The sequence below is a fragment of the Leptosomus discolor genome, chromosome 9 (genome assembly GCF_034619465.1).
Source record: "Leptosomus discolor isolate bLepDis1 chromosome 9, bLepDis1.hap2, whole genome shotgun sequence".
Classification (NCBI taxonomy): Eukaryota; Metazoa; Chordata; class Aves; order Leptosomiformes; family Leptosomidae; genus Leptosomus; species Leptosomus discolor.
The window spans coordinates 46150453-46170448 of NC_141399.1; positions in this window are offsets into that span (position 1 = coordinate 46150453).

A 19996-nucleotide genomic window follows, 5' to 3' on the forward strand; every position below is an offset into this window, starting at 1 on the left:
AGCAAACAAACATTACTGGGATACAACTCTTAGACAAGGTCTTACAAATGCTAATTAATACATTAAACAAAACCGTAAATTGGCTTAATTCATAGACGTTCATATAGGAGAATTGCTCCACAACATCCTGGTCTACAACTAGACACTGCAAGTGTTTTGGTAATACAAATAATAGCAAGGCCTTTAAAAAAACGACTTAATTAGATCAGTGAACTTTTTTATGGTTTAAACAAAGTCTTGGTTCTATATTCTAAAAAATACTGATGAACCTTACATAGTCCAACAGTAGTTACCAAGGAAAATGACCAAAGACCTCTCCAAACTCCCAAAGGTTTTCAAATATTTAGTATTTAAAAAAACCAAAAGGTTATTTTAAGCTTAGACACAACCAAACCAGACAACAGTCATTCTGAGAGGACGAGAAAGTAAAAAAACAAGCATGAATGGCAGTATTTATCTCTGAACCCCTTCTGGAGGACCAGGAATGCAGACTGCGTGCCAGTAAAATCTATGAGACGATTCAGCTATTAGAAACAGGAGAGAGCACTTCACTTTTCCAGCGCCAACCTAGCAATACAGGAGCTGCTCACAACAAAGATGACCCATCGAACAACCACCACGAAGGACGACCACAGCTCATGATCCCCAGGCGCTACAGGAGACTCCAACACATGTTCTACCTTCCCGTAAGCAGAGCACCTCACGTAACCGCTACTCCACTGAGACATGATTTTAAGGCTTTGAGAACTCTGCTTCCACAGGCCTTTTTATTTTGTTCTCAGTTTTTTGCTTTGTTCATGGCTTTTCCTTTTTCGTTCGTGTTCATTCACCTACTCGTTCCTCACTCCCCAATCTCCGGCTTACATCAAATGCCCGGGTTGCCCTGAATGGCCCTTTATACACAGGTAAGTTTCAAATACAATCTTACGTAAAAAATTACATCCAAGTGTCTAGGTAAACACAACTTTCATCAACCCTGAAAAACTCCTTTCACTTACAGGCATAGTAGGCAAGTAAGACAAATATTATATTGCATATTTCAAAATTAATTGCTCCAAGGAGCTCCTTTACATTATTATTCCCCAAAGTTGTTGAGATTTTTTTTTCTGTCTTGAAGATTACATTTCAAGGCTACTCTGGAGAACCAAGTAATGTGCAAGATCTGGATATTTGCTGACTTTAGAGTTCTCCATACAGCACAGTATTTTCACATGGATACAATTTCAGCATTAGATCTGTTCAAAGCATGAACCAAATACTTCAGCAAAAGCTGAAGGTACGGCCGTAGCGTGGAGGCTGCAGCGTGCAATTCTTCCTGTGGCCGGCACTGCATTCCAGAGCTGCTTGGGAATACGCTCTCTCCTGTCTAAAAGGGTTTAACAACTGAGAAGCTCCTGCAGCCAAACTGGACTCACAGGGCAGCTATGTGCCTGTTCTTTCACAAAGGCCATGACTGAAAGCCTACAATGCCATGATGCCGTATATGGGGCACATACAGAGAGAAGATCAGGCACAAGAGGTAGATGAAAGTCTAATCCAGAAAGTAACCGCTCATCAGAAAGTAAAACAAGCAAAGAATTCCTGAAAGCAGAAAATGAGCTTACAGAAATCGGTTGTGGCCCAGATTCAACACAAAGGACTAAATCATTTTGACAAATCCTCTAGTGCTTCCTGAAACTTCATAACCCCAGCAACAGGCAAGTTGGAACGCTCCTGTGAAGAACCAAGACGTCCAAGTCCTCTCTTGCATTTCAGTGGGTCGAAGAGGAGAAAGAGAGCCTTGAACCTTATTGCCAATCACCAAGAATGGCTGTTCCCACACTATTATAAACAGGCGGTCTCCATGGAAGGGGGATACCTAGCAGCAAACATTGGCAACTAAGGACATTCCACTCCCACTATACCATCCACAATAGCAAGGAGAAAAAAAAACATCCATAAGGCTGTTTCGATTAGGAAACCTTTGAGAAGACTTCTTCAAAAGCGAGTGTCTGAAAATACCTTGAAACATGGGAACGTGCAAGAACAGTTAGATGGTGGAAAACAGGCATCTGACTTTATTCTGAAAGCATTTACACTTCTCCCTGAAGTGGGAACGTCCAATAATCCAAGAACCTTTTGCCAAGAACAAGGTCATAGTTCTCTCTTTAATTCAGAACAGAACTAACACACACCATATTCTGCACCAAACAGGGAATCTCGTCATTTACAGGTGTTTGGAGCCAGGTTTTAGATTAATACGAACTCTTAACATGTGAGAACTTTCCTACATTGGGCTTTGCCTTCCCCTTGGGTTACAGTTCTGCTGCTCTTTAAAAGCTGCCAGCAAGAATGAAGCAAGAACTGCAAAACAGAGTTCTGCCCCACAAAAGGTATGAACAGATAAATGCCCTCACAGCTACAAGTATTTCTACATTAACACACACTTGGACAGTTGATAATTCTAGAATTAAAGACTTAACTTTCCATATATATATTAATACAGCAACAACCTGAACCTACATCAGATTTTGCTCCACGGTAAGAAACTAAAGCCTTTAACGAGCTGAAATTTTACTTCAGCTGTTCATTCCTTGTAGTGACAGTGAGCCCCAGCCAGGGACCAAGACATCATTGAGCCGGGTGCTACACAGAATTCAACGGTGCAGGTTGTTCCATCAAAAAACCCACCATGACACCACCACCCCCCGAAACGAAAAAAAAAAAAAAAATAATCACATACACTTAACTGGAGACAAAACGAAGGGATAGAAGCAGGAGAAGCATTTATGCTTTGAGAACTTGGGGGTTGCAAATTCTCAATTTCACTGTCATGGTTAGGAAAACGTGGCAGTAAGCAATGCAACCTTATTTCTAAATAAACAAAAAGATTGGTCAGTCTGCTGATGAAAGACAGGATAAAGAGAACAAGAGAACTATTAAATTATCTACACTTCTGGGATTCTTGCTATTCTTTTGCAAAGTGAATGGCTTATGCTAATCAGGATGCATCTGAAATACATCATTCAAGCCTCCTCGTACAAATATAGTTCTTATTTATCCAGAAAGATCCCCACCAGCTGGCAATGTTTGCATACAATGTTAAACCCAACTTCAAGAGCCCATGCATTATGAGTCATTTTACATTTAAAAACATTAGTTCTCTTCGCTGTTCTTGAAGATGGTGTAACCCCCAAGAAGAATTTTAGTGGAATTCAACAACAATACACTATGTTACCGTCCTACTTCCTCTAGCCCAAAGACATTACAAGTTTTCTGCTGTTTGGTGGGTTTTTTCCTCCTAATGGTGCTTTCCCTACAGAACATCTTCGGAGAAGGGACAAAAGGATTTGCACCAATCCCTTCTATATGAATCAAATATTTATGCTACGCTCTCTTCAAGCACTTTCATCTAGTAACCTATGGAATGTGATCTCCTGACCTTAACACTCAAGCACGTCTAAATCAGCTGCCCTTTGAGCTGTACTACAGACTACAGAGAATTTTTATACATTTGTGTTACAGGCATATGAAAACCTTGAGGGGCTCAGCCGTGGCATTCTGTGCTACAAAGCATATGTTAGTCCAAAGTCACCCATGCGTGCTTCAGGAAAGAGCAACACTTTGATTCTCCCACGTTTACGGCACAATCTGATGCCATGTGTCACCACAAATAGGTAGAAGGATGAACCATGCTATCAGTCTATCAACCAGCCATCACAACTGAAACGTGTGTCATGCCAAACAACACCGCAATTGCGAGGTGCCAGCACCACTGCAACCCCACGGCCCACTACGCGGCCCTTTCTGCCTGCTCCGCACTGCCCAGCTTCCTTTCTGCCTCCAGCCTGCTCCCCAGGACAGGCAGCGCTGCCTGCAAAACACCTCCAGAATCACAAAGACGACGAGCTTGGGGGGAGACCAGGCACCCCTTCCCCTCCTCCTGGAAATCCTACCCTTTCCTCAAGAAAGCGCGAGAGCGCAAGCAATTCATTCTGGGCTGTGTTTGTGGCTCCCAGGAACGTGTTAAGGACAAGGGTTACGTTGCAAGTAAGTGTTCTGGAGAAAAAGAGAGGGAGACCAAGTGCTCCACATGAACCTGCAGCTTCAACTATGTGACAATTTTTTCCAGGGTCAGCTCATGACCCCACTCCTAGGAGGAGCAGTCACTGAGGTAACCCTGGTGAAAGCCTGACCCAAAGATTTAACAGGGTCGTGGTCTGGATGGTAGGGTTCACGGTTTTCTATCAGCCCTGGAAAACTGACGTGATGCTGCCCATCACTCACACAGGAGCAGCACCAGGGTGTAGGGCAAGCTCAAGAAGACGGTGTTCTTGCGTTCCCACCCTGATTTGGCAGAAAGGCTCAGTCCCCAGAAAAAGTCAAAGGCAGCAGAAAGAAGGGAGGGAGCAGCTGAAACCTATGCCAGGTCCTCCCCCCCAGGCTCCCTCACTTCTCTGCGGGTCCATCAGCTCACAGTACGCTGACTTGCTGCCCCACTTCTAAGGCAGGACCAGGACACCTTTTCCACTTTCTTTCCCCACAGAAATCCCCCCCAGAAAAGAGGAAGCGGGAGGTGGGGGGAGGAACAGGGACCACAACAGACCAGTATGTGGCATTTCCTGTATCATCTACAGGCAAAACCCACGCAGTGGGGAAGAGCATGATGTCAAGGCTGGTTTCACCACACAAACAGCCAGATCCTCCTGCCGGGGGATGCTGTGTGCTTCCACAGGGAACAACATAACCCTCCCTGCAAAGAGGAGTCCTACTACCAGCCACACAAAATTCCACAGGTCCTTCCCTTGCACAAAACACCGGTAACAGTGAAATTCTGGCTGCGGGGAAGTGGGCATGTGGGTACAGAGCTGGGGAGAAGGAAAATTAGAAATTCGCAGCGGTATTATCACTTGTAACACAGCACACATTGAGCACTTGGCCCCTGCAGAAAGGGGTAGGCTACAAAATGTGTTTCCCTGCACAGAGACTGGGCCTCCATCCACTTATTATGTGCACACGTCCCCGCTGTGTTTTCAGTCTTACTTTTAAAAAAATCTCAAAACAAAGAAAACTTATCCTCACACTCACCCTGTACAGTGCCAAGCATGTTCCTAGCCATGTTCAATGATCTGCTAAGGCGTATTAATTATGGGTTCAACACTTCTACACCTTGTGACACAGTAGTAAAGCACTTAATGTAAAACAAATTCCAGTGTGAAACACGAAATCTCAACTGACCGTGGAAGCCCCGGTTGCACGCGTGCATACGTAAATGCACATACATGCTTCTCTGCGAAGCATGACGAGCAAAGACAATCTAACACGTGGATTACAAGCACAATGACTGCGATTATTTTCTCAAAAGAAAAGAGCACTATAAGAAACGTGGCTGCTTTCAAACGCAGCCTGACACAAACCCTCTTCAGTGACTTCCACAGAATTTTCCTCTATCCAGTTACACAGAAGTACATCACTATTAATTTCAGCTATTCATTGCCAGTGGTGAAACGAGCAGATGACTATTTTTTTTTTTTTTTTTGCAAGATGAAGAGTAATCTTTACAGGAGAGAGAAATGATGGGCAAGAGCTGACAGAGAGGAGAGCCAGTCTAACTCCCAGGTTTAGGCTGCAAGAACGACTGCTGAGTCCCTTGTACCATACGCTACAAGCCGTGAGTCTCTTACCTACTGATCTGCTGAAGACAAAAGGGTTTTCTTCTTTTCAGAAACTGGACACTTGTAGCTCCTTGGGTCAGCCACACAAAGCTTCCCTGCTGCCAAAGGTATTTTTTTTTCCCCTCGGGTTTTTGTTGTTGTTGTTTGGTTTTTTACCCCAGAGAGTAAAGGGCAGAACAGTGGATTCAGCAGGGGCAAAGGGTGGAATTCGAGATTCAACAGGCGAACTGCAGAGCTCGCTCCAAGAGATGGTGTATTTCAAGGCGCTTTCATTTGCAAATCCTTCTTCATCCTCAGTGTCAATAAAACTGGAGGCGGGGGGAGTAAACTTTTTTAACTGCAGAAATAAACGGGACTCCACGGAAAGCGGAACGCGGTGGGAACTGGATTCGTGGCTCGATTTTTTCTTTTATTAAAAATAAATATACCTTCAGACAGGCAATCAAGATAGATTAGGTAAAAATCCAACACCGTCAGACAGGACCTGCCCGCGGTCCCTGGAAGGAGGACAGCGGTATCTCAAGAACGGCAGAAGGAACAAAAAGAAGGGAAAGTCCGCGTCCCGCTGGAGGTGGCCCGGCGCAGGCTCCGCGGTCAGTGGCAGCGCCGCCCGGGGCACTCGCAGCGCCCGCGGCCCCGGCAGGGAAGGGCGGTCCGCAGCATCGCGGCCGGGGGGGGGGGGGAGGCTGCTCCGCTCCGCTCTGCCCGGCTCCGCGCCTCCTTCTCCGCGGTTACCTGTGCGCAGCGGGGGCGAGGCGGAGCGCGGAGGAGCCGCAGGGCCGGACGCGGGGCTGGGGCGGCAGCGTCCCCCGGCACACGCTCGCCGCGGCCGCAGGCGCGCACAGGGCGGCGGGGCAGGGCAGGACGGGGCAGGGCCGGGGAGGACGGGGCAGGGCCAGGCCGGGCGGCTCCGTTCCCTCCTCCGCCTCCTTCCGCCGGGCTCTGCGGCGAGGGCGCCCCGCGGGACGGCGCTCCGCCGGGGCGGGCAGGAAGCGCCCCGCCGCCCCCGCCCGGGCCCCGCCCCTCCCCCGGCGGCGGCGGCGGCGGCCCCGCCTCCGCCCCGCCGCCGCCCGTCACTCCGCCGCCGGCGGCCGCTCGGGAAGCCGGTCCGGTGCCGTCCCGCGGGGAGCCGGCGCCTTCGCGGAGCCGCCGCTAGCGGTGCCCCCCGCCCGAGCGAGCCCCGGTGGGCCCGTGGGAAGCGGCGGGGCTTCGGCCGGGCCGGCACGGGGAGCGCCTCCCGCTGCGCCGCCCGGCTGCTCCTGGCCCCGGGCGGCCCGTCAGCACCGCGGAGCCCGGCAGAGGGCGGGGGGTGCAGGGGCTCCGTGCGCCGAGGCACTTGGCCACCTGCAGAAGCGTTCCCAGGAGCGAGCCCCAAGGTCGCCAAGCGGCTCCGCTCCGGCAGGGGAGGGCAACGGGTTTGTGCCAACGCGCACCGGGCAAGGACCTGACTCGCCCGCTTTTTGCTGGCCGAATAACGGAAAGCGTGTCAGGAACTGATCGCGACTTAACTGCATAGAGCTTGATATGAAAGGAGTTCCCTGTACATAACGTTCTGCTTAAAACTCAAACATACATCGTGCAGCCTTCCGAGGCTCGGTCCATCCTAACAGTAAACGGAGCTCTGCTACCGTGCCGCAGCTGGAGCTAAGGGTTGGTGTGGAAAGAGCAGAGGGAAGAGACTTCAGTGCTTTCCCCAAATGCAACCACGGTTCTGCTGTGTTTCATCATCTTACCACGCGACAAAAGATGGCAGCCACTTTCAGAGGTGGCTTTTGTGGAAGGCTTTAGCACCTGGAATCCTGCTGTAGTATTTCAACTTCATAAAAAGAGTTTGGCTTTAAACGAGTAACAACCTTTAAAGAAAAGCATATCTTCCCCATTCAGAGAAGGCCAGTAAAAAGATCCCCAAATGCTGATAAAAAGAAAGGCTTAAGCCAGCCTCCCTGTTGTGGAAGATCTAATAGCACTTGGTAACGGCAGTAACGCCGTCATCTCTGCAGTGGCACCAACCTCTGCACCAGAGAGGCAAAGCTCTTGTTCTGAAATGGAATAAGCAACTTTAACTTCTCTGAGCCTGATACCTGCAATCAGGGCAAATCCCCAGTCTAAACAAGGCCTGAGATAACCCCAGTCTAAACAAGGTCAGAGATAACAAATGGTCCTTCAATAGGGACGTATTTGTGTACAAACAATGGTACCTCGTCTTTCTCACAACCCACCTCCTCCTCGGGCTTTTGCACACAATGCACTCGAATCCTCCCCCTGTGAGGTCACTCCTGCCTGTGAACTCCAAAGAACCATCTCCGACTGACAGCTTCTACTTCTTTCCCAGCTCCTGTTCACTATCTTGTAATTTCAAGAAAGAGCAAAACAAAGCTGTCACGGTGTGTCCACAGCTTGAATACACTAAGGCTGGACCATGAAAATGTTAAACCCATCAAGCAGTCCCAGTTTGGCAAAATTTGGCCATAAGATGACACCAGTTTCCAAAAATATTAAATGTTCAAAAGCTGGCCACTTGTCAAATCCTTGCCCTGTGAAACTTGGCCTTGGTTCATTAGGGCTCTTCGTGTGAGAAGAGATAACATGATTCAGCCATTTACCTTTCAACTGCTCTAAGCAAACAAATCTTTCCAACATCCCCAACTCTTAACATTGAAAAGAAAGATCTGGAAAAAACTTCAGGAAGTCACATTTCAGAAATCCCAAATGCAGCACAGAGAAACATCTATTTTTTTTCCTTCATAACTGACATTCGTGCATTGGAACATTTCAGTAGAACAAACGCAGAAACACATGTAAACAGTTCATTACCATCTCATAACCTTAGAGTTTGCAAACGCACAAACAAAAAAAAGACAATGCAGAACGAGCTAATGAAGCACATATTTGCTCCGAGCTGTGGGGTAGAGTTGTAAGGGAAATACACAGCTACATCGAGCTAAAGAGTTCTAAGCTTTGCTTCAATCGCACATCCTCTCTCCCTCCCACATGCTAAAAGAAAATAGTGGGGGGTAAAGAGAGAAGGTAGAACCATCAGGAAAGAAAAAAGACTGCTTAATGCAGACACTGAAAAGCGGCTAGCCTTGCCCGAGGCATATGAACCTCAACTCATCTGCCTGCTGTTGATTCTGCAGAGCCCTAGCACGGCTCCCGTTTAACTCCCACAACTGGAGATAACAGCTTTATCGGAATAGGAAAAGAACAAAGATGCGTGAAATCCACATTCTCTTCCTTAAAATATTCTCCCCCTGTATCCTCCCTTCACCCAGCTCCCCGCCCAGCCCAGTCCTCAGGAGCTCCAGCGCACAGCTGAACGGCTGCCAGCGGAGGAAGCGAGCAGTTTCCATACACACATCACGCCACAATGTGGGAATTCAGGAAACAACACAAGAAAGGGGTTCCTAATAACTGTTCCAGCGTGCTCGGGCCAATTTATGCGACCATACAAAGGTCACGGGAGATGTGTTAAAAAGCACAAAAGATAAACGCCACAACAGCAACTAGTTCAAAGTAGGAAAATAAATCTTGGGCTTACGAAATGTTTGGATGACCTGGAATTGCTCCACCTACAATTTTTTTAAGAGGTTGTCCTTCACATTCTTTAAAATTCCTCCATCTTAAAGTTCCTCCCTCCAGGAATCGCTGTAACTCCGCCGTCCTTTGTCCACGGCAGCTGGAGCTCCGGAAGCCGCTGATATTATCCCTCATGTGCAGAGAGAAATCACCGCTCAGTCCTGCGCCCATTCAGTGCAGCTGAGAGGGGTGTAAATGAATTTCCGTGGATCTCTGATCTCAGGCCAGTTTACCAGAGCTTTTCTCCTTGAGCATAAAAATAAACCGTTCACAAGTGCCACTGAGCTCTCGGGACCGGACAGCACATCCCCCCCACCAAAGCCGGGGGTTCTTTGTCTCGTCTGTAAATACGCTGTTGGGTGAAATAACGGCCCTACAGTAAACAAACAGCAACGCAAGCAATAGTAAAAAACACTAAGAAGAGGAGATGAGGCCAAGCTCACTAGGTGAGCAGGAGCTACAGGGAATTCTGGTAAGGGAGACTACTGTGTCTTTCCTGCCATAGAAGCCGAAGAGTTTGACAGATATATTTATTGAAGAAAAGGAAGCGAGTGAGCAAATACCTTAGGAGATAGAGACGAAAACAAGATTAGAAGACTTCAAAACTGCGTAAGAATCACAAGGAACGTGTGGGGAAGGCAGCGGGGTACAGGAGGGTTAGGTGGTTTGTCCAAAGTCATGCTGGGAGTTCAGTCCAGAGTTCGAGAGCCTCAGAGACACAGGACCTGCCTTGCTGCCCACACGTACGGTGAACCTGGACATACAGCATTGCAGCTTTTGTGGCCATTTTACCGCCAGGGTGGACAGCATCCAGGGCCTTCAGGGTGGTCCTGGCCATTTTAAAGTTGTATTTAGAGGATTTGATGTTGGTGCTATATCCAGCCCCGAGCTGTAACAAACCCTGAAAGGCTCCCTCAGGTCCTGCCGTTGGGTACAGCTGGAGCCCAGCTATGATTTCTGAAGAGGAACAGCATCAATCTGACAGACCTGAGATTGAGGCATGAATTATATGTAAAACCAGTTATCGTTCACCAGCAGATGGCAATGACAGGCATTCATAGACCAACAACACCAGGAATTACTACCATGAAACTTGACAGGCGCAGAATCGCTAGAAAAACTCTACTTTTCAAAACACAAGAGCGGGAATAGTTATGCACTATGTATTCCTCTGTCCTTCACTAAGTAATCGCTGTGTTTTTCTACACATTATTCTACTCATTCTAAATAATAAAACTTTAATGACCACAGAACTTCTGGGAGGGAAGTAACTCATACAGAGACTTTTGCACAGCCAGCTTCATGTCCTGTCTAAGTTGTGATTTACACTGTAAGACGGCTCCTGCTCATCTAGGGTCTGGTGTGCTACGGAGCGCGAAGGGTTTTAAAAGTGTGTCAGTTTGGAGGGTACCTCTAATGGAGTGTAACTCAAGTTCAGCATGGTTCCTTGGGCGAAGAAAGGGCCTGCACAGGAAGGGGGAGAAAAGGAACAGCTCACCACAGTGAAATGCAATACAGAGGTCAGCAGTGATGTGTCACCCGTCAGTTGATTGATCAGGTACCACCTGTAAAGAGAATTATTCTAACTGCTGAACCTTGGCCCCTTTTTATGCAGAATTTTGGATAAAAGCTGTGTAACCAGAAAAGTGATCAACAACTGCCAGCTATGGAAAAACAAATTCAATGTTTCGGCTTAGCTCTAAACGCATTCACAGCCCAACTCCCTAGGCTTAATGTAGTTTTGGCAAAATAAGGACAGCAGGGTTAGTCTGGACAGAGGGATTTCCTTACAAGCCACGGTTCTTCTCCCAAAGAAGGACCTGCAAGCCTTTAACTGATGTCCATTGTACATTAACAACCTTGATGTACAAAAGTTAGCCACCTCCCTCGTTTCTCTTGCGTCTCGTGCCTCGTTAAAAAGAGATGTCTCTCCATAATCTGCTGAAATGAATTTCCAGAGGACTTGGATCAGAGTGAACTGTAAGAGTGAGGCCCTGCACTTCAACACAGCCTTCGCTTGCTGTCGGTGAGTAAAGAATGTATGAAATCACACGAGAGCGAGATGCACAGCAGGTTCTGCAGCAAAAAACAAACTTGATAATCCTGATATTTCAATGACCATGAAGATTAAGAGGGGGAAACCATGGCTGATTTGAAACCAAGAAGCCTAACCTCTTCAAAGCCTCCAGGACTTACAATGGTGCAAGTGTATTGATGAATACCACGGGGACGGGGGAGAAGGGGTGCTTCTTGATTTAAAGCTTTTGCAACTCGTTATTAACACTGATGTAGGAAGCAGACTCAGAACTGAGAAAGGAAAGAGGCCCAACCAAAAGTAATCTTTGGCTGGAAGCAACCTTCCATTGCCTGGGAAGGTTAAAAGTATGGTCTAGGGAAACAATGAGCACTACATAGATGCCAGAGCTCTACTAATTGTAGGAGCAGGGCCATCTTCCCCCCCTATGCAGAAGCTGTACTGAATAGTAAACAGATTATTTTGAACATGAAATTAAAGAGGAGAAATGAAGGGAGAAATAATGTTTTTTATAAAAAAAGGGGCAAGTGCATTAGAACAAAATATATGAAAATTCTGTTAAATAATTACTTCCAAAACTGGCAATTACACTTTTCTGAGCACATGGTCATGCTCCGAAAAACAATCTTTCTCCTGTAGTAAGATACAAAAAGATTGATAATTAGAGACAGCAAGATACCAAGTTACAGATAATTGATTAACATTTCATTTTGACAGAAATGAAAACTAAAAATAGAGTTATGGAACAAAGTCTCATTAGATTTTACAATCAATTTCAGAAGCTGCTGCCACATTCTGGAAGAGCACCAGCACTCTCTGCTGGTGACAGAATCATAGACTCATAGAATCACAGAACGGTTTGGGTTGGAAGGGACCTTAAAGACCATCCAGCTCCAACCCCCCACCATGGGCAGGGACACCTTCCACTAGAGCAGGTTGCTCCCAGCCCCATCCAGCCTGGCCTTGACCACTGCCAGGGAGGGGGCAGCCACAGCTGCTCTGGGCAACCTGTGCCAGTGCCTCACCACCCTCCCAGGGAAGGATTTCTTCCTCATCTCTAACCTAAATCTCCCCTCTTTCAGTTAGGAACCGTTACCCCTCGTCCTGTCGCTACCCTCCCTGACAAAGAGTCCCTCCCCACCTTTCCTGCAGCCCCCGTTTAAGTACTGGAAGGGCGCTAGGAGGTCTCCCCAGATCAGCCCGTCCTCACAGGGAGAATCTTTGTTCAATAGTTATCTAAAGGAAAAATAAGGAATGGAAATGCATTATGTTTTGGATATGGAATGCCACTTTTTGTTTTAAATGGATGATTAATTAGAACCCTATCAATGTAGCAAACATTGGAGCCAGTTATGTTTCTAGAAACAATACAGTCATTACTAAGAAGCGTATTTACTATGGCAATCCTCGTTCACTGGAAGAAATTTCACTGCCAGAAATAAACATCTGATGTTTAATGCTTCTCCCTGCAGAAAGCCCTTCTGCTGTGCTGTAGCACAAAGACAAGCTGGTGTGAGAAGTTCCCATGATGCCAAATGCCTTGGCTCCACCCTGACGTTCCATCAATTTCAGAGCTATGCCAAGAAAAGCAGCTCTCCTTAAAAAAACTCCCAGTATAGCACCAACATCTTCCCCTACAGTAGTCATGGTGGAAATGCTACCGTGTTTTAATCAAAGCAAACCTGCTTCCAGCCCTCTCTTTGCTACACTCTTTGCCAGGATGCTGGGAAAGCTTCGACTCCCTCTCCCCAGCACCCAAGCCTTGTCCACACCCCTCATGGATTACTTTACAGCATCTGAGCCAGGGACTGCACAGGGACAAACAGATCAGGAGCCAAAAAAATAAACCCAAAGCCAAGTACCTAAAGTGACAGCTGTCCCAGTTTCCAAACTACGCACAGATCAGGCATCGGTAAGAAGGGTTAAAGCCTGGCAAATTGAATCCATGTGCAGCTCATGAAGTGTGGGAAACAAAAGAGACAATGTGAGTTAAGGACAGCGTATTCATTAGCAAAGGGCTCAAGTTTCTTGGCTTTTGCTGGTCTGCTTCCCAATGGCCATTTTTCAAGGTAGCTTTTTGTTCTTTAGTTTTGAACATAGTTCTGGAAAGACATTCTACTCTTTCTTAGCGAAGGAACTAAAGCTCAGTACATGTTGAACTGCTTAAAATAATGTGTCTTTTTAATTCCCTGGGGGGCAAGAGGGGAGAACAATGTCAGAGGTGGGGGTTTCTGCTGGGCTACAGTGGGCTTTGGATCAGAGCTTTATATGACATATCTGATCCAAAGACCTCAGACACCTTCATAAATATTCATTTACACTGTGGTAGCAAATACATACCAAAATCCAACGTTAAAAATATATATATATGAGACTTCATAATGCAGCCCTATCAATTTGAGCCAGAGTAAAGCCATTCCTGGAGAACGGCTGCCAAGCTCTGAGCCGCTGCCCCAGCTCAGCTCTGCATTGCTGGGGCCGGACCTGCTGTCCCTCCCTTTCAACGCCTGCAAGGCACTCAGGAACCTGTCCATGAGGATGGCTTCAAAGTATTTGGGGTGCTGAAGAGATTCAGTTCACAGCAGCAACATAAGTCTGGGAAAGGGGTCCCCGTCATTCACAGAATGGGACTGGGGTCTCCAGTTTTTCCACCTGAAGGGCACAGTCAACCCTCTGATCAGGAGTGTGCAGCCACGGCTGAATTAAATGGTGTGGGAGTGCGAGCGGTACCAGTGAGGGCTCAGTGCCCCCAAAGCCCTGCGGTAGGTCTATACCCCTCCATCACATGGGAGGCATCCAGAGCAGGACTGCAAATCCCCCGGTGCCTAGGGCCAGCACTTTGGAAGCAGCTCCATGTCTGGTAGGACATAAACACCACCTTGGGATCTGCTTCACAAGGTATCTGCACATAAGGTGAGTCTTGAAAATCTGGCCTTTGCTTCTTCACAAAAATCTGAATTTTGGTAATCCTGGGGCTTAGAGGAGAACGGACTTGCTGCTCAAGGAAGAAGCAGCAGCAATTAGGGTGGAGTTCTGGAAAAAACAGTTAAAATAGTGGGTCAGAAATTGAAACCCAGGGTCTATTTCACTGTTTCGGTCAGCAGATATCTGTATATTAAGTATAGCAAGATACCAGCATTTTACTTTGACTATTTTACTTCATTAAGTAAAAAATGGGAAGAATGGCTCCTGAATTAGAGAAACAGCTAAGAGCCCTAAAAGGAACAAACACAATGGTAAAAATAAGTGAGTTTTAACATAGTCGTAAGTCAAAGTCAGAAATAATTGTTCTAACGCATTCTGCTCCTGACAAATCTCAACTTCAGAAGAGCTTCAGATCTGCAGAGAGTCCCAAGGAGCTTTTTGAGCATTCAGGGATCACCGACACTTGGCTGAGTGGGGCAGTGTGACAGCCAAATGCCAAGCACAACGCTCCAAAACACTGCATGAGGAGCAGAGATTGCTGCCTAAGGGATCAGAGCAAGTTTCCCATTGTAGAAAGGGACAAAAGGTTTCAAACATGAAGGTTTCTGCTTTTCAAGGAAGTTAATATTTTGGACATGACAGGACCCAGCAAGAGATCACTGATCTACAAGGACTGAGAAGATGCTAAAAGCCTTGAGAACTGGAGTAACTATAGGAAATTAACATGATTGCTTTTTTTTTTTTTTTAATATTATTAACTATACATGCCAGACTGCTCTTAAATATTCTCTTCCCACATTCATACCCACACCTTTACCTTCATACCTTACAAATTCCGTATTCAGCTCTGTCCCTTGATCATTAATGCAGACTCCTAAGCTTCAGACTTCAAAGAAATGCACGCGTTAAGAGTCACAGGCACAGGGCTGGAACAGCGTCAAAGCCTCCCTGTGCAGGAACCTCGATCTGCTGTTTGACTTCACTGTACAAATATCTCGTTCTATCAAGATTAGGAAATTCAATGATTTATGTAGGGCTTCCCACAGATTAAGTTAATAAGGGAACCCAACAGTTCCTCATCTCCTTCCGCCTTCCAAACACTGGTACATGAAAGGAAATGGGAATGTCTCCTGGGGTAAGGGAAAGACGTGAGCGCTCTACAAATGTGGAGGGGAAGAAACCAAAGGCTTCATTGTGTGGATACACGCTTCTCCAGGAACCCTCTGCCCTTCTCCTCCCTCCCACAAGTGGCGTACGATAACGTTCTTCGGGAAACTTGGTTCAGTCGCAAAGCCTCACCCACACCACGCCGATCGTCACCTAGAATGGTGGTGTTTCAGTTTTCTTCCTGCTTTTTCCTTTTCTAGTCTTCCTTCCTTTGTGCCTCCTCCCTTTCTTCTGTTCTCACCCTCCCTCTTTCTGCTGCTCAAAATGTCTGCACTCCCTTCTTCCTTATTTCTGCAGGTTCCCTTCTGTCATTTGTCATGCATTTCCAGTACCACCAGCATCGCTCGGAGCTCCCGTCATGCCTTACTAGTCAAAGCTTCCAGCATATGAGACTGAATTACAGTTTAACACACACAAATGAAGACATTATGGCGCAGATAGATCAAGATACAGGTCTCTCCAAGACCCTAAGGGACTTAGGGACTCATTTTAATGTAACTCGCAATCAACATCCCTTTGAGTTACATTTGAAAATTACACCAGCAGTCCCTGGCCAAGATTAACCCTCATCACGGGACAGTCAGAAAGGCAGTCTGGCCTTTTTCAGCTTTACTTCTAGCTGCTCATATAAAGCCAACTTTCAAGGAAATTACCCAACACCAAACTAACACAGGTGCAGTTTCTTTTAGTGGTAAAACATTGGATTCGGGCATTTTCATCAAGATGGTCTAGGCTTGCTCCAAGTTAGCTGTTACAACGGTGAAGTGTGAGAAGCTGTTGTAGATACACACGCTTCAAAGTGCCTTCATCAGCCTTACGATCCCTCATAAAACATCGGGCTAAAGCGACAGTACTGATGGTAGACGGTGTTATGGAGCAATGATTTACTCACTGAGAAGGTGAGCTACAAAGCCAAACTCAGAAATTTCTCTGCCTAATGAGAATGTTGCAATTAGGTCATCGCTGAACACTGCGTAACCACAAATCGCAGCAAAAACATTCCCACAGAATAAGTAATATGTGACAGCAGGTATTTGGAATGAGAACAAGGATTTCATCCACGCAGCCCTGCTGCTGAATTATGCAGATAAACAGCGGTCCTGAGATAGGCAGCTTCCAGTGGGGACATGCAGGTGTCAGGGTACACAGACCCGGTTTAGCAAACTAGAACCTAAATGCCCAAACACGAAAGCTCACGTCCAAATTTGGTGAAATTTTACAAGGTGTTCAGAGCAAGTGTCAGGGTCAGAATTCTATTTAGGTCATATACGAACTGGAATCAGGCCACAATCTTCTTTGTATCTTCTGGACTCCAGTTTGAGCAATGCCGCTCATTTCCAACAACTATTTCTGCTATAAAACGAAGTCAGTTCTACACCTAACCCCGCTCAGTTCAGGCTGTACATTTGGGTAAGCCTCCGAATACAAGCCCTTTATTCAAATGACAAGGGACTTTAATAGGAGAACACTTTCCAGGCTGCTTTTGGTCACTGAAACTCCCTGGCCCTCTCCCTCCCCTGGGTCCTGCACAAGCACGTGGAAGTACCTGCTGTTGGGGCAGACAGGTCAGGAGAGCAAAGATTTGTGGGTTAATGGAATACCGTTCTGATCAGGGAGATGAGGTTACAAGGCTTCTTCAAGCATGGCACTTCGGTTTAGACTAGGGATTTAATTAGATTGTACTCTTAATTATTTATGACCTAAATTATCTGCAGAAGCTGCCCAAAACCTAAGCCTTAATAAGGATAAACCATCTTTTCACCTCTTTTGTAAAGCACCTTGAGCCTTACTGAGGAGAAATGCTAGGACAGGATTAGATGCCTAATGAAAAATTATCATTAAAAAGTGGAATAAAAATGAAAAGTGAACTAAGAAGGAATTTGCTATTTTATACCTCATTAGGGCTGAATTGAGGATCATTTGTCAGAGGTGACACTCTGAAAATTTTAACCTGAAAATTGAACGGGGATCTTCTTCATGCATCTCACGATGGATGGGAGATTCCAGGCGAGGATGCCAAGGGCCAGAGCCAGGGCCTGACTGTCGTGAAAGTCACAGCAGCCCCCCGGGAGCCTGCACTATGGAAGTGCTGGGCTGTCCTACCATATGCCGGGGATTCGGTCAGTTCTTGGCTATTTACAGCATCAAGCAAACACAATGGGTGTTTAAGATCACCCAAGTTCCTGTGTCCACCACCGCTCCTCCACACTGAAGATCTGGCCTTCCAGCCCTCATCTCCAAAAAGTACCCTGGAATTGAGACAGATGGGATTTGTGCTGCTGCTTCGACCACGTGGTAAATCTCATGGTGAAGATTTATGGGCCTACCTGAATCAGTCTGCTAACGAAAGGCATAATCTTTCAACCTGAGGGCTGACCGTGAAGCAGTAGCGGGGATGGCTAAACCCAGAGCGTCGAGGGGCTGGTGGGATCCCCACTCTACAGCAGGCAAAGATGCAAACTCAAAGCTTCTAACTCTTTGGGGATTATCACCCTCAGACTGGCATTTTGTTATCTCAGAGATCAAAGCAGGAGGATTTGGAGTCACTTGTGCTTAATGCAGAGCTTGGGCAGAGGCAGATCAGCTCCTGTGCGTGCTTGGGGCCAGCAGGGACAGGGACTCTGGAGGGAAGAGGAGGGCAGAGCAGGCACCATCTCTTGGCAGCTGCAGCAGGGGCAGAGGCCCTCGACCTCCTCTGCAGGACTGTAGGTAGCAAAACATCCCCCTGCAGTGCCTGAACTTGAAAACGGACCTGGGAAGGGACAGGATGGCTCCGCTCCCTCCTTTGCACCAACTCTCCTCTATCCCCACCACCGCACACATCAAACAATCCCCATCGCAAGCCCTCGCAGCCCTCGCCTCACCACTTGCCCACGACGAGGCTTTCCCGAGACCACCGAGGGTGCCTGTGGCCACCCCCAAACACGGTCCTGGGGGCTGCGGGCTGAGCCACAGAACTGCCCCGCACAGGCCAACTCGCCCGGGGAAGGAGATGCTCTCCGTGAGGGCCCCGGAGAAACACGGCAGTCCCTTCCCCGGGCTCCGAGGGGGGGGACCCCCGCCTCGAGGGGGCCGTGCAGCCCCGTCCCGGGAGGTGCGAGGAGGGGGCAGCGCGGCGGGCGGGCGGGCGCTGACCTCGGGCTGGAGGCGGGAGGGGGGGGCGCGGGCCGGAGCGGGGCGCCGAGGGCAGGGCCGGGGCCACCGCGGCCGTTAGGCGGGAGCCGGCGCCGCGCGCCCCCGCCTCAGCAGCCCCTCCGGCGGGGGGACCCCAGAGCCGCTCCCCGCTGCACCTGCCCCCGAGCCCGGCATCTTGGCCGGGCAGGGCGGCCCCGGCCCCTTCCTCGTCGCAGGGAAGGGGTGGTGGGGGCCGGCGGGGCAGCAGCCAGCCGCGTTCCCCTCAAGCAGCCGGCCTCGCAGCGGCGGCCCGAGCCTCCCCCTTCCACTCCCGTTCCTTACCCCGCGGGCGCCTGCCCCAGCGGCCGCCCGCTCATCCATCTTGCTCCTCTTCCCTCCGAGGTGACAAAGCCGGCATGGCAATGAGAGACACCGAGGAGCTCTGGGAAGTGCCTACCCCAGATTCAGTTATTAACTTTCACCAGGCGGCTGCAACTACGGCACCCGGCATCCCCCGCTGGGCCAGCGCCTGCAAAGGCGGCCGGGAAGTGTAGTCCGCCCGCCCCGCCGCCGCCACCGCCACCGCCTCCTCACGGCCCGCCCGCCGGCGGGAGCTGCCGGCCCGCCTCGCCTGGCCTGGCCTGGCCTCACCTCACCGCCCGAGTGCTGAGAGGAGCACGGCCTGCGGCGGAGGGGAGCTGCCTCTGCGGACTCCTGTAGGTTTCCACGTCTCGGCCGATGGAGGAGAGGCGGTCCAGGCGGGTGCTCCATGGAGGCAGCTGCGCTTCAGCAGGCCTGGGGCACCCGGGGCTTAGAGGTGCGAAAGTCCCCTGTGAAACACCGCCTGGGCCATGAGGCACGCCAAGGGGACAGGCGTCAAGGGGAACGCACAGACAAAGAGGGGACGGAGATGTTCCTTCTTCCCTCCAAGAGAGAGGGATGCCGTCCCCACCGTCATGGCGTCGCTCACAAAATGGCCGCTGCCCCAAGGAGGCCCCTCCTTGGAAACGCAGAGCTGTAGCAAGAAGCGTTGATGTTTTAGCAGTTGCGAAGGTACGTTTGCCACAGCTGGCCTCCTGGCCGGCCGGATCTGCACGTGCTGGGGATGTCCTGGGCCCCCTCTGCCACATCGGTGCTGATGTCCCTGCACGTGGCCACCGAGTCACCAGTGCTATGGGGTGAAAGCCATTTTTAGAACTAACTTTTTCCAGTGCCATTGACTGCACATTTTACGACACAGAAATGCTTTCTCCACCTCCTGCAGTTAACAGTAGATTGTAAATCACGCAGGGAGACACCAGGATGAGAGCTCACGTATTTCAGCCTTTGTTGACAACAAATTTAATGTCTTTCACATTGAAATTTTTTCTCTCAGCCACGAGGATTGAAGCTTTTCCCATTTTATTTCACCTGGCTCTTATTATCAGCCTACTTATGTGCTAAATCTATTGCCTTCATCGCATCATGAGCTTTCTGGGACAGCTTTGTCTTCTAATGTTGCTTCCACAGTGTTTCTAACTAGCAA